The sequence below is a fragment of the Benincasa hispida genome, chromosome 5 (genome assembly GCF_009727055.1).
Source record: "Benincasa hispida cultivar B227 chromosome 5, ASM972705v1, whole genome shotgun sequence".
In the NCBI taxonomy this organism is placed as follows: Eukaryota; Viridiplantae; Streptophyta; class Magnoliopsida; order Cucurbitales; family Cucurbitaceae; genus Benincasa; species Benincasa hispida.
Window position 1 is genome coordinate 55,963,389 of NC_052353.1, and position 17,042 is coordinate 55,980,430.

A 17,042-nucleotide genomic window follows, 5' to 3' on the forward strand; every position below is an offset into this window, starting at 1 on the left:
AATTAATTAACGTATTAGGATTTTTTTTTGTGGGGCCAGCCAGTTCATTTTGCTTGATGTTTGTCGGCAGAGATTTTTTTTTTCACTAAAAATCAATTTAAACCCTTAAATTAAATTGTATTAGTTCGAGGTTAAAAATATTGACGTGGAAATGTTGACATGGAAATATCACTAAAAGTACCGAAAATGATATATATTTCTAGAAAATTATCAAAACAAAAAATTCAAACACAATGACAACATGAATATGGAAAAAATATAATAAAATAAATAGATATTAAAACAAATAAAACATAATATATAAATAAAATAAGTTAACCAAATATGAAATAAGTAATTTCTCTAAAATAACCACTTTTTCTAATTTTCATGAATTTGACCCAATATGCATCTTCCAAAACCCACAAATACCACAATTTATAGGCAAGCTAGCAAGTATAAGGTGAATTACATAGATACTGATGTGTAATGTTGAGACACATAAACAACATTTAGGGAATGAGGGTATGGTACATGGTCAATGAAACACTAAGCATCAGGGGTATCTATTATCATAGTATTTATAATACTCCCTCTTTCAGCATTTAATGGGTATCTATTATCTTAGATGCTCATTTTATGTATGAAATATGCATCGTTAAAATCTTACTGGGAAAAACCCAATGGGAAAAAATCTTAATGAAGGGAAAAGACTATATATTTCATATAATTTATACTCTTACAAAGTATATTTACTCCCTATCATAGAAACATCACTTGGGATCTCTGAGTTGCCGCCTTCCAATGTTATACACCAAATTTTCAAAGATTACGCTAGGTAATGCTTTTGTAAATAAGTCTAGGTTATCTTTCAAACAAATTTGTTGTATAGTGATGTCATCATTTTAATTTCCTCAAGATCATGAGTGTAGAAAATTTTTGATGAAATATGCTTTTAGATAACATGTGTTGATATCTAGCTTTGTGTGGATCAGATAAATATTTAGAATTTGGATAACCAACCGTATCAAAATTCGATTTATTTGAATAAAACAAACTCATATCAATCGTTCCTCGAAGATAATGGAGTATATGCTTAATTCCGTTCTAATGTCTTTTTGTTGGAGGAGAATTATATCTTGTTGATTATGATCTTGTATTATTAGCAAGATACATAAGTGAACCAATTGTACTAATATATGGTACTTAGAACCAAGAAGTAATTCATTATCATCTCGAGGTCGTAATATATCTTTCTTCGCATCTGGTGAATGATCTTTCTTCACATCTAGTGAACGAACTTCCATTGGAATGTTCAATGGATGTGCTTTGTCCATATAGAATCTTTTCAAATTTTTTCTTGTATAGGTTGACTGATGAACAAATATCTGATATGCTAAATGTATTTGCAAGCCAAGGTAAAAAAATTTTCTTCTAAGATATTTGATCTCAAATTATTTATTAAGATATTCTATTGCCTTTGAAAGCTGTTCAGGAATCCTAATTATTTAAGTCATCAACATATACAGTTATAATAGCAAATCCTGACTGTGATTTCTTTATCAAAACACATGGATATATTTGATTGTTTTGATATCATTCTTTCAACAAATATCTATTCAGGTGATTGTACCACATTCATCCTGATTGTTTCAATCTATATAGCGATCTCTATAACTTTATTAAATACAATTCTTGGGAATTTGATTTATATGTCAGGTACCTTAAATCTTTATAGGATTCTTATATAAATATCATTATCAAGAGATATGTTGTGACTACATCCATAAGATGCATGTCCAGATTTTCATACACAGCTAGACCAATTAAATATAATATAATTGCATCCACCACCGGAGATTACGTCTCCTCATAATCAATACTAGGTATTTGTGAAAAAACTCGTGCAATTAGTCTTACTTTATAACTTGTGGCCACATTATTTTTATTTCTTTCTCTCACACGTACTCATTTGTATCCCACAGGTTTGACACCTATTGGTGTTCTACGGGTAAAAAAAAATCTAACTTTTTTAGAGTGGGTTTAGTTATGTCTCAATTGCTTTTTTCCACCGAAGTCAATATTTTCTATGTCGACATTCTTCAACAGATTTTAGTTCAGGATCCTCACTTTCATATATAATATCAAGAGCAACATTATACGCAATAACTATATTAGTTCGATTTTTTTTTTCTGTCATGACATAGTTTATTGAAATCTCATTATTATCTTTAGGTATTTCACCTTCTTTATTAGTCATGTCAAAGATTTATTCATAGGTATTGATACCCTCAACCAAGTATTCTTGACTATTTATTAATTTTCTTTTTCGAGGATTTTTTATTTTCAGGACTCGATAGTCTACCATACTTTTGACGTGCTTTAGACTCGTTAGTGACAACTTGCTATGTTGGGATATCAATTTTCGATGGAACATTTGCAACTGGTATATGTGATTTAGTTACTTTCTTTGCATCTATAAATGCATCTGAGTAACTGATTTTCTACATTCTGCAAATGAATTATCTTATAAACTTCAAATTCACATTGATCTGTACGGGGATCTAATTCAGACAATAACGATATATTCCATGTAATTTATTTTTCCAACTTCTTAATTCATCCTCTGATATTTGATAATTGATGAAGAATCATATCCAATATATATTCCTAACTTTCTTTGAGGACCCATCTTAGTATGTTGTGATGGAGCAATGAAACATATACTGCATATCCAAAAATTCTAAGATGAAAAATATTTGGCCCATGGTCATAAGCTAATTGTAATAGTGAATATTTATGATAAGATACACACTAATGACAAATAATTATTATCATTAATATCAAATGCTACAAATTTTAATTTTGTAATATTTTTCGTGGTAACATTATTACGACATATTATATTTATATTAGATATGATATATATCAAATATGTAAACCAACATTTAATTTATTAATTATAACAAAGAGAGAGAAAAATCAACCTACCTTAAGACCTACCTTTAGCGGAAAAAACGATAGGAGGCTTGTAAATTTGAGGAGCACAGAAGTACACAATGAGAATACAGATATTGAAAAAATATAATATAATAATAATATATAATAAAATAAATAAAATAAAATAGAGTCTTTTTAAATATAAAAAAAAATATTTACACTTTATACAAAAAGTTCCACAAGTACTTGTACTTTTGAAACTTTTTGCTAAATGTAAATATTTTTTTGGATTCTTTGTTTATAAAAATTTTCCTTAACAAAATATGAAATAAGAAATTTATCTAAAATCTCTACTTTCTCCAATTTTCATGGATTTATCCAATGTGTCTAAAACCCAAATTTGGCAAATAGGAGTGGATTGCATGGATACTAGTAATATATATATATATATATATATTTGAATTTCAACTAATTTTGTTTATAAATTATTTGATAAAAGTTTGAGAAAAATAACTGTAAAAAATGAATTGATTAAAATTTTAAAATATATAGATAAAAAAATATATTAATATGGAGAAATATTATTATAATATATTTATTTAAATATTAAAAAATTAGTCAATTTTTAGAAAAGCTTAATCTAAAAGCTACTACTATAACTTTCACATGTTAGTTATAATTTTAAAAATGATTTTCTCAAATTATTTAATCATTTGATTCACCAAATAATAACGATGGTTAAGATTTTCTCAAAGTAACTTCCTACTATTATAAACACAATCTCAAACGGAGCCTTAAACCCATTGTACGAATTCAAACTAATAAATACATCACTTGAAATTCTAAAGTGACTCAATTTAAAGTTTAAACCAGAAATTTTGTTATAAATATTTCGTTAACTATTAAGATTAATGTAATATTAGAAATAAATAATGAAATCAAAAGGATTGTGACAATTTATTTTTTTTCAATATCAATGGTTTTTTATTTTCTCAAATTCCTATATTTTTCTCAGCTTATTTAGGAAGAATTATTTCACAATCTTTTGCTACTTTAGTAAAAAATTGGGAGAAAAAAAATCAGGTTCATATACAAGTTTAGTTTTAACTTAGGGGTTGTTTGGAGCACTAATTGAGATAGGATGTATGAAGTTCATACGTCTTAAGAGTTCATATGTCTGTGTTTAAGATGCAAAGTTATTTAGTCTGATTTCATATGTTTATGTGTAACGACCCGAGTTCAGGAGAGGTACATGAATGAACCGGTATCACATCTAAACGAGAGGGATCCTGAGGACATGAAAGTAAGGTTAAGAAAGACTTAAAGAATTGAAAGTTACTACTTATACCAATAAGGTGTACCTTTCTTTTCGGTGGCTCAATCATAAGGACTCCAAAATGTGAGTGAGGACAAAGCATGCTGAAAGGACCTGTGTTGATTTATGGGGACAACTTTCACTTCTAAAAAAAAAGCATGGGGCCGTATCAGAAGTTAAGTTCATATGTTTGGGTATCTGATATACTTTTTTATTCAATAATTCTACCAATCTTTGTTTGAATAAAATATGGATTGCATTTTTTTCTTTTAATTTTAATTTTTAAAACTTTTCTTTCTTTCTTCCTTCCTTTCTTTCTTTTTTTTTTTTTTTTTGGCAATGAACAACGATTAACCCATTACATTTCTTATAGAAATATGATTAAATAAAATGAAAAAGTAAAGCGAAATCAAAACCTTTGATTCTAGCTATTTTTTTCTACATGAACTTCATATCTTCTTCTTCCTATTGTTACTCTATATTTTTACTATGCCGTGATTTTTCTAATTAAATCTCCTTCATCATCGTAACAACCGATGGAATGGCACCACATTTCTTCAACAGTCTCACTTTCATTTCCTCTAAATTTGGAGGATCATTAGAGAACAAATCTCTAATTTTCATTAATTCTTGCTGGAAAATGTTTTAGGAAATAAAAATTCATTTTATGGTTTTTTTGTTATATGTTGCATACTTTTCAACTATATACATATTTTTTTGTCTAAATATTATGCGAATTCATTACGTATAAATATTGCATTTAATGTAGGTAAAATAATATTTTTATATAATCAACAACCCTATAACATACTTTAACAATCATCAGTCTTATAGTAGTCGGAAGTGGGTCGAAGTTGATTATCGAAGATGATTTTTGTTGGAGTTTATAGTTAGAGGTAGTTGTCGGAGCCTGAAGTTGGTCACATGAAGGTGTATTGGAGTTGATTGTCAAAGGTTGTCATCAAAGGTAGTTTTTGAATCTCGGAGTTGGTCGGTAAAAAGTAGTCGTCGAAGTCGATCATCAAAGATGATTTTCGCTAGAGATTGTAGTCGGAGGTGACTGTCGGAGCCCAAAGTTAATCGCATGAAGGTGATATTAGAGTTGATTGCGAAGTTTGTCGTCGAAGGTGGTTGTCGAAACCTCAAGTTGGTCGTCGAAGTTGCTTGCTCAAAGGTGGTTTTTATTGGAGTTTGTAGTCGGAGGTAGTTGTCGGAGCCTACGAAGGTGATTGTCGGAGTTGGTGATCAGAGTTTGTTGTCAGAGCTAATTAGTCCTTGGAGTTGGTAGCACGAAGATGGTTATAGGAGGCCAGAATTGGTGTCGGAGTTGGTTGCCAACTTGCCAGAGCTATTATCGGAGGTGGTTGTCAGGTCCAGATTTTGTCGTCGGAATTGTCACCGGAGATGGTTGTTGGAGCCCGGAGTTAGTCACCGGAGTTTTCAATGAAGGTGGTTGCCAGAGTTGTCATCGAAGGTGGTTGTCGAAGTCTGGAGTTAGTTTTCGGAGTTTGACAGTGGCCGATGAGTGGAACCATCGAAAACATGGGAAGAAGAGAGAGTTGAGGTGAGTTGGCAAAATATACCAACTCAATTCCACCAACATTCAAAGTTGGTCGACCAAACAATGAATTGATATATCATACCAACTCAACTCGAACTTATGTTGAAGAGTCAAACACCCCTTAGAGTTTTAAGTTTATCTTGTTTTTAAACTTTCAAAGTTAAAAAATTAGTATTGAACTTTCAAATTTTTTAAATTCACAAGTCTACAAATTAAACATAAAAGTGAAAGTCTAGGATTCTATTAAACAAAAAAATTTTAATTTGAGCCTATTTGATATTTTTGAAAGTTATAAACCAAATAGACACAAATTGGAAAGTCCAAGAACTATTTGTAATTAAATCATAATTTTATTAGAATGTCTCCTATTTAAGGGCCATTCGAAATTTGGTCTCATCTTAAAAAACACTCGAAATTTGACCTTCTGTTAATCACGTGTGAAAGTATCGTTTTAATCCCAAAACGCGTGCCAGGCCAAGCGCAACCCAGATTTCTCGCTCTTTCCTCTCGTTCCATCATTTCATTCCTCTTGCTCCTTCATATCATTCCCCAATTCACATTGCTCTCCTTCATTTTTTTCCTTGATTTTTTCCTCTCTTTTGAATTCTTCCTCTCGCTTCTTCTTCTCGTTACTCCCTCTAGCCTCTTTCTCGTCAATTTTGTAGTTTTTTCTTTTGAGTTTTTTTGCCTTCATTTGAATTTTCACTCTTGCTTCTTCATCTCGTTTCTTGGTCTCACTTTCGTTTCTACCTCTCGTTCTGATTCATGCTTCAACTTACATCTTTGATTCGAGAAGAAGAAGACGTTTACATAAACGGAAGAAATCATCGGAAAATGAGGAAAAGAGGGTAGAAAATAAATCTCGTAAGAAAAACAAAACAAAAAAAGAGCGACATAAACATAAATTTTCGAAAAAGAAACCTGAAAAACAAAGCGAGTCATAAATAGAAGAAATCACTAAAAAAGAAAAAAAAAAAGGAAAAAAAGAAGAAGAAAAAAGGCATAAAAAAAGGTGACAAAATTTCTGCAAAAAAGAGAAGGAAGAAGAAAGAAGAGTTGGTAAATTTACAGAGTAACGACATTAGCAGAAGGAAAAAAATCGAGTAACTTAAAAAGTGAGGTCAAATTTTGAGATGACTCTAAATAGGATCATCAGTACCAATTTCCCATTTTAAATTTGGAGATATTTATATTAACCAACAAATGGTCTAGAGTGAATCATTCCTAAAAATTTTAGGTTCAAAATTGATATAATTATTATTTTGAGTTTTAATTAATTATTAATACAACACCAAAGTTATGGGTATGAATTAGTTTTTTTTGTCCCTATTTTGAGCAAAATTAGGCCAAATATTTATTTTAATTCTAATGTTTGAATTTTCTTCTAATCTCTATTTAGTTTCTTTGGCAGTTTCAATTACATTTTAAGAATTGATTATTTAAAACAAAATCAAAACGTTTGAATTGCTTCACAAATTTTCAATGGTCAGGGACTAAATAAAATATGTAGCCATCTCATTGAAATTCTTCCTCTTGACTTCATTATAAATAAAAACAAAATTTTACCAATGGGCTAATTTTTATAATCTCCACCACATTTAAACAATTCTTTCATCCATTTGAATTCAAACCAACTATTAAATCATGCAAAAATATATTAAGATAATAATTAAGATAAAAATTATGATGTCACGAATTAAACCATAAAAAACAATCAATTTAATCTCAGAAACAATTTGAATATGTATCTAAAAAAAAGATTCATATTCCTTCCTATGAGACTCAACTGACCCAAAATAGTACTATTATATAAGAAAATTTAGATAAAAAGGGAAAATTTTAATTGATTTGATGAAATTAAATTCAAACGAAAACAAAATACAATGATAATGTGTATTTTCCAAATAATGATAATAATAATAACAATAATAAGAATAGTAACAACAACGGAATGATTACTAGAAAAGTAAGAACAATAAGAGGATAAATGAACATAATTCTCTTTTTCTTTTTTAATTTTATTTTATGGAATCTTTATTTTTATTTTTGTCCACTTTTGTATAGTTTGTTTTATTGAATTAAATTGCATTCGCAAATCGTTATAAACGATATATAAAAATGTTTTTAGAATTCTTGCAAAATTTTAAAAATTTAAAAATTTAGTAAAATATGTTGTTTTTAAGCAAAAGAAAATTGTTGTTGATGTTTTTTTGTTTTTTTTGTTTTCGTTTTAACATTTTGCCATTTTGTTGAGAATATATGTTTAAACAAGTTAATGAGTCGATGTTAAAAAATAAATGGTAAAGTCTTTTCCAAATAATAAAAAAATAAAGAAATAAAGAAATTAGTTAATAAACATAGGGATAGGGATTTCCTCTTTTCTAACTATATTGGAATTCTTAGCTAAATTTAAAAAATAAAAATGAGTTTTGAAAAACTTTTTTTTTTTTTTTTGTTGATACCTATTTTATTTTTCTTTTTCTTTTTAGTTTTTAAAAACGGTCATTGTTTTCACACAATTTCTTAATCACAGTTTTTATATTTTCGTAAACATTTGAATTTTTTTTTTTTAAAAAAAAAACTTTGAAAGTCATTTTTTCTTAGTTTTCCAAATTTTGGTTTTGATTTTGTAAATATTTCCTAAAGATAGTAACAAAACATATAAGTTAATAGATGGAATTTATATTTATAGATTTAATTTTTAAATAAAAAAACCAAAATAATTATTAAACAAGATCTTACTTTTAAAATTTTAGCTTATTTTTAAAACATTCATATAATATAGATTTTAAAACAAGGAAATCATGGATGAGGTGATGTTTACAAGATTAATTTTTCAAAATTAAAAAAACTAAAAATCAAATCGTTATCAAATAGTACCACAAAAGATCTTTTAAAAAGTTTTTTCACTTCTAAAAAGTTAAAAAAAAAAAAAGAAAAAGAAAAATAAAAATGTTATCAATCCCACTGTATTCTTTTTTTTAAAAAAAAAAAAAACCTTAAAACTAAAACATGAATTAGTTATCAACTTCTAAATAATAATAACAATAATTTATTATTAAGTGAGGCCTAAGTTTTTAATATATCCTTTACTTAATTCTAAAGTCTAACAAAAGTGAAAACAATAGAAAAAAAGGATAATTGTTGAAAATACCATATTTTTAGGCAAACATACATTATTCTTTACCTTATAATTTTCTTTAAGGAATGTTTAATCTGTGATAACCCAGCAACTTTTCAGTTTTTGTAATTTCAGGAAATAACAATTTCATCTATGAATTTTAGTTTATAATGAGAATAACCTAGTTTATATATATTTTATATTATAACACTTTAGTATCTACTTATCATGTCAGCACTATAAAATTTATAATATTTTAGCCCATCATGAAAAATATTTTGATTTTGGGATCAAATGTGTTTATAGACAACTAAGAGAGAATGGTTTACTGATAAAGTTCAGGACAAATATCAATTTATATTTCTAACTTTTGGAAATTGTATCAATTTAAATTTTAAATTTTGAGTTGTATCAATTTAAACCCTAAATTTTGAGATTTGTATCGATTTAAACCCCAAATTAATAATTATATCAATTTAAATCATGAACTTTCATAAATATATTAATTTAAACACTGAACATTCATAAGTGTATCTAAATGAAACATAATGGAGGGTTTAAGTTAATACAATTGTGAAAGTTCATAGTTTAAATTAATATTCATGATTTAAATTGATACAATTATTAGTTTAGGGTTTAAATGGATACAATTCCTAAGTTCAAGGTTTAAATTGATACAATTATTAGTTTAGAGTTTAAATTGATATATGAAACTAAACTTATTACAAATTTGAAAATACAAAAAATAGTCCTGTTTGGTAACCATTTTTTAATTTTTATTTTTGAAAAGTAAGTCTATTAACACTATTTTCACATTCAAATTTCTTTCTTTATTGTCTACTTTTTCACTAATGGTTTAAAAAACCAAGCCAAATTTTGAAAACAAAAAGATTAGTTTTCAAAATGTTGTTTTTGTTTTTGAAATTTGGCTAAGAATTTAATCATTGTACTTAAAAAATATGCAAAGTATTGCAAGAAATATAAATGAAACGGTCTTAATTTTCAGAAACAAAAATAAAAAATCAAATGGTTATCAAACTTTCCTAATGAATTGGTTTTTTTCCTCCAAACAAGTACTTGTTCCTATAAATCCAACTTCTTCAAAAGATATCACTATCTAATCTTTTTGGTATCTCATCCTATTGGTATCCTGTCAATCCAATTTATTTTTTTTTTTTAAAAAAAGAATCCAATTCTTCCAATAAAAAGAATTTACTTTTCTTTTTCTCCAATTTATCATTGATATTTAAAGACGATTTAATTTTTTAAATTTGAAATAGATTTATTCAGATGGCACTAATCAACAATTATGCAACTTGAAATGTAATAAATTAATGGCAATATGGAAAGTGACTCCTATTACATTATTTTGGTGTCGTTTACTTGTATTCTACATATAACATATGAAATCCATTTCTAAATCAATAACCAAAAGACGTAACTTGATTGATGAACAAAAGATGTTCAATCAAATTGTGCTTAAAAAATTATGAGAGACTCACTACCTTTACTATTAATATATAATTTTATTGTAACAATATGTGAATTATGAATATGTCACGTTTATTGTTACGTACTTTTACTATTACTATTAGGGTCAAACAACAATGGTAATGACAACAGTAACAATAAATATGAAAGAGTCATAATTTCAAGTAAATGTAATCAAAGCATTCCAATTATGTTTACGATTGAGGCCTATTATGATTGATCCATCAATGAAATCTCATTACGATTACACCAATTTTGATTACCAATTGATGAACGTGATTGTAAATTAGATCTAATTAAACAATTTCAAAAGCACGTGTAATTAACCAATTCATTCAAACTAGAGAGTAAAATAAGTCAAAATCCAATAACCTTTTTAGTAAAACAATCGTAAGGGTGAAGATTGAATCTCTAATCTCAAAGAATAGGTGAATGTCAATTACTCTTAAGCTGATTTTGATAATCCACTTACCTTTTCAATATTTTTTATTTCAATAATTGAAATGAAGAAGACGCAGATATATATAATTCATAGATATGTCGGTGTTTATTTTACATCCATAAATACATTTTATAATATATATATAAAAAAAACTGATAGAGCTATTTTGAAACAAATTTGAAAGTTCAAATATTGATAGTGAAAGTTATAAAATTCAGCCATAGTTGAATGACATTTAGGTTAAAATTTCCATAATGGTGCCGTTTCGGTTTGGTCTCTAACATATATACCTCTATTCTAAATTCCAATGTTCAAATATTTAGGTCCCTTTTGATATCTATTTGATTTTTTTTTGTTTTTGTTTCTAAAAATTAAGCCACGAAAATTACCGATTTTGACTCAAAAACTTTTTCCCTATTCAAAAGTAACTTCATCTTTAAAATATACTTTTTTTAACCCTTTCTCCAACGTTTCTGACTTTAAGTGGAGGGACCCACCACGTAAAAAGACAATTTTGCTCCTCAATAAATAGTCATTCAATTGCCTTGAATATAAAATCACCTAACTTACCTAACTCACATATCTTCAATCTTCAGTTTCACATTTTGTTTTCAATAATAGAAATGTTTACGTACGGTGAGGGTTTAGAGGGTCCAGGTTCAGAAGAACAATTTCTTTCCTTGAAAAGTAGTTTTTTATTTTTTCAGAAAGTCATGAAAATGGATCCAAAAACTTACTTTTTAAAGAAAGTTTTCAGAAAGCAACAAAATTCTTACTTCTTTTTCACTTGAATACGTTATAAAGGAGTATTGTTACCTCTTAGGAGAAAGAGTGAAGAGAAAATTGACAAATGAAAAGTACTAGAACATGATTGAACGTGGGATAGTTATTGCTAGTGTTTTGTGATTTTTCTCGTGAAGTTCAAAGCAAATATCTCGTGAAGTTGTCTTTTTCGTGAAGATGACTTTGTCCAACTTTACGACTACTCTTTTATTCAACTTTTGTCTTGCACAGTTGAAGCAATTGAGATGTCTCGTAAAATTGACTAAGTCAACTTTCTTGTGAAGTGACCATGCCAACTTTCTCGTGAAGTTGACCAGGTCAACTCTCTCGTAAAGTCAACTTTCTCCTAAGTTTTTTTTTTAATATTTATTTATACATTTTCTTCTAGCCAGTAAATTTTATCTTCACTTGTACAATGCCTCACGTATTTGTTTGCTATAGTGGTATTTGGAATGAAGATGAACGAGAATAGGCAGCCGATAATCTAAGGTGTTTGGATGTAAGAGGTGACATTTGCTTTCAAAACTTCTTGTTGGAGTTGTATAATCTAAGTGGGTCAACCACGATCTCACCCTAAGATATCTATATAATTTTGGATCCAGAGTTCCTACGTATTTGATACGAAATGATCAAGAACTTAGGTTCTTTTTAAATGGTGAGGACGCATATAGGCCCTCTATCTATTTATCAACGAAATCCAAAACTATTTAAGGCGACATTGAATTAAAGAACCCCAGTTACTTATACCAACTAAGCTTTCCATACAATTTAGCTCAAGAATATCCAACTTCTTATTATCCTACCAACCTTCCTTCGAACAAAGTTATCCATTAAACTATGCTACATTACTAACCTCTTTAGATAATAATGTTGCCCTATATAACCTATCTGATGACAGTTTCTTGGTTTATCCATACAATCCCGAGGATAATGGTCCATCATCCTCATTATATGGTGATGAGGATATTGGTTGTGTAGACGGAGGGTTTGCGTATAATGTAAGTGAGGGGAATGAGATGGAAGTTGAAAATGTATGTGTTGAAGGGGTTTTTTAGCATGGTGTAGGAGAGGAGAACGTGAACCCAAAGGAGAGCATAGTTGAAGACGATTTAGACTACGAATGGGAATTACCAGAGAAATTGGATGATGAGTCTAATGATTCTGATGAGTCTGATGATCGGACCGAAGGAACTTGTTTACAAGAGATCCATGAGCGGAAGCGGATTGTCCAAACTCCATTTCGATTGAAAATATACATTTATAGTAAAACAAACAGATTATGCATTCTAAGTAAATTACAGTATGCTTTTTAAAACAAGATACATAGGTCAAGAGATTATACCTTTGAAAATGCTTCTTCTTGTGAATTCCTCGAACGGCCACGAACTTGAACACAACAACAAACTTGAAAACTTTCTTCAAGAAACTCATGAACCAAAAAGTAGACAAAACCACTTGGATTCCTCGGTATATTCGGGGCGAGAACCCAGGAGTTATGGGCTCTGACTATTTTGGTTAGGAGGGAGTTTGAGAGTTTGGAGGAAGAAGACGATTGAGGAAGAAGCACTATCATATAGTTTCTGCTTCAATCATTTAATGTCTCTTATGTCGTGTAGTCTTTTTTTTGAAGAAATTAATCATAAAATCTTTTATTCAATTTTTTTCATAAAAAACCAACTAACCACCCACTAAAGTAGTTGGAGAGAAAATAGGATTGTTATTCAAAATAATAAATAATATAAATAAATATGATAACCAACTTATCATATTATATTTATAAGCTATAGTTTTAATATTGCATCATATACAATATAAACTACAGTTCTTTTTCTCTATTTTATGGAATTTAATATAAATCATATTTATATTAAATTTGACAACTATGAATCTCATTCATAAAAAATATATTTGAATCACATTCAAATATTTATTCCTCCAATTAAACTATAATACATCAAATACATTATGTCAATTATATCATATATAATTAAATAAATTTAATTATATCATATATAATTATATTCCTTCTTATTAATTTGAACAATTCAAATTAATCAAAAAATTGATTCTCAACTAAATCCTTTTGAGGTACTAAGGGGACCTTATGGACCTGTAGCTTGAAGCTTCAACGGTGTATGACTAATTAATTAAACTCTTTAATTACATTATCTACCATCTGTTAACTGTCGGGCGCTCCACTAAAGACCAATAGCTGCACTCTTCACACTACAAATATATTTTTGTGTCCATTGGATATAACCAATCAATAGTACGATGATCCTTTACAAATTGCTCTAAGTACAGTTGAACCAAATTACCTTTTTATCTCTGTAGTTACATCAAACTCCTTAAGTACCACTGATCCATCTAATGAATAATAGATCTTAGCCCTACTATGACTAAACCCCTCTCGGGCCAGTAGAGGGTGTGGTGTTACATTATTTAAGACCCGGATTAGCCCTTAAGGGAGCATATTATCTACTTACACCTGCTTCGGGGAAGGAGTGAATTTCATCTTGTGTAGCTGAGTTCCCAACTCCCCAATCAAATGAATCTCCAAAATGGTAGGCTTATTGAGTTGGCGATTTGGCCACTCTCACCCATACAAGTCAAAGGACCGCCTTCATAGGCAGGAGTTCACAACTCATTCAGGATTAAGGTCATGTTACCTATGGTCATCCTAGTGAAATGAAAGTCTCCATTGTAAACGGTGTTATATAATGAGACTATACATTTCGTGATTCAGTCTTATGTAAGCTCCTTTGTATAGATATCCCTCTCGTATGTCTAATACACGAGTGATCAGGATCAGATCATTTGTAGCACTTTACAACATTTGTAACATCTACAAAGCGAGCCATACTCGTAATGTCACCAGGATGAGGTACCCAGCCTTATCCATATACTACAGACCATTTAGGTTATCAATTAAACATGATCCACCTATATATCTCCACATATATGTTTAAGTTACAATGCAACTAAAATATCACATATTTCATAGACAAAGTGAATAAAATATCAAATATTATTAATCACATAAAAGTTTGTTCATACAAGGTTTACAAACTATAGGACCCTACAAGATTTAAGGCATCAACCCTAACATTGATTGAAGAGGATGACAGGGACGTTCGAATGAAGGGTGAGTGTAGGAACCGTCAATGCGAAGATACCAACCTGTACGTGGGAAATACTCATGCGGAACCTCCGAGTGCATGTCCTAAAGTGGCAGTGATTGTGTCAGGTTAGATGTTTGAGAACGAGGACATTGATATTAAGGTAGGGCAAATGTATCCTTCAAAAGGAGAACTTTCATTCGGATTGTCCTTCTTCGCTATACGCCAGAATTTTGAACATAGGGTTGACAAATTCACGAAATCACTACTGGTTGTTAAGTGTAGACATAATGTCTTCCATTTGAGGATTTGAGCTCAAAATCTTAAGAATTCAGAGTTGTTCAAAATAATATGGTATCAAGGTGTCCATACATGCTCACAGCAATTAATGGATCATGATCACTATCAAACTAGAAGTACGTTAGTTGGTCATCTATTCAAGTCCAAGTTCATAAACGTTGGTAAGACATATAGGCTGAAGGATATCATGCAGGATATGTAGGAGGGATATATTGTCAGTATTAGTTATACGAAATCTTGGTGGTCTAGAGAAGAGGCATTAGTAATGGTTCGAGGTAGGCCGGAGGAGTCTTTTGGCCAGTTACATGCTTATTTGGAAGTTTTAAAGATAACGAACCCCCATACTATTTACAAATTGAAGCTTCAGGATGATAGGTACTTGATGACATGCAGAAATGCATGTCATCTTAGGCCTTTTATTTAGAATTATGAAGGTTGATAAGCAGAATATGCGGCAATTATATTAGGAATTCATGAGAAAATGAGCTTGTGTTGTTCAGCATTAAGAATCTCGGCTAACCCATTATTACGCGTTATTATGCATTCAATGTTCTATTTTTGTAGCTAATGCAGGAAGTGGACACAAACGCGGAAGCCGGACTACTGCATAGACGATCACATGCAGAGAAACTCTCTATCGCAAAGGCGAACGTGTTCGATCAATGCATAAGTGTTGCGGTAATCAGCCGCATGCGTCCATCGCATGGGAGTTACACTCGTCAAGCGATTGCGGTCATCGTGTAGAGTTTCAGTATTAAGCGAATGCGATCACTGCATGATTGCGGCTACATGATAACGCATACTAATGGGATCAATGCAAAGTTGGTGGAATGAACGCATCAACATACATCTCGGGAAAATCAAAGATGATGTTGACATTTCACCTACCACGCCGTTAGCAGCAAAGATTCAGAAATGACTAAACACGTCGAGAATATCAGAATCAGAGCAGTCCATTAATGCTATCAGCGATCCAGGCTCTATATAAAGAAGTCGATAAGTCAAATTCCAACTGGTCCGAGGATTATCCTTGCAACCCAGGGTTTATCCCTGCGATCCAGACAAATGCGTGAGAAGAAGCTTGAGAGTTTTTCACCTCCTTCATCCATTCCGAGTGATGATCGGAGCCTTCGACCGGAGCTAGATCTCGAGATAGTCAGGTCCTCCGCCCATCCATGGCACCACCGGCAGCCTTCCGCTAGAAGCAAGTCATTGCTTCTAGCCGGTCATTTCATTTTCTCTTCTTTTCTTATATTGTATTGTATACATTTTGTGATCAAGGAATTAATACATGATGTGTTCAATGCATATCTGTGTTTCTTTCGACTTCATCTCCATCTTCTTTACTTAGCATCTTTAACTTTCATTGCATCACTTAGTGAGATTGCTAAAGTATCGCATACTTAGTCATGTGGATTAGGGATATGAAGCATGTAGCCAACCACCGAGAGGTGTGCGTTGCGTGAGTGTGTGAGTAAACCTTAATCGCTTAGTGTGAAGCTATAGCAACGCCTGTCTATAGGCGGACGCAACACTTGTCTATGAGTAAAGTCAGCAACAACTAACTGCTCGAGAGGGTAAGTGATTGGTCGCATTAAGCAATGTAAGCTATTGTTCACTAGAGATAGGAATAATCTTATGTCAGCAATGTTCGTGCGATTAACTTGTCTATGAGTGCATCATTCATCATTTAGGCATACTTGAGAGAGTAGTCTAAAACCCAAATTTAAGAATCGAGAGAGCGAGAAAGAATGGGAAACTTAGAGATAAGTGTCGTTTGCTATCACACAGCGTATGCACCTTACAGATAGAATATTGCATGCGTCCAGGAAGTAGGATACGGTGGTATGCGGCTAGCACACTCATGCGACGAGAGCACGTGAGCAGGTTATGGAGGTTTAGGCAGGCATAGGCTTTCTGGCAATATTGCAGATACACTACATACGTCCTAGAGTTAGGCTCAAGTGTGTGTAGCATGATTGCATGGCTTG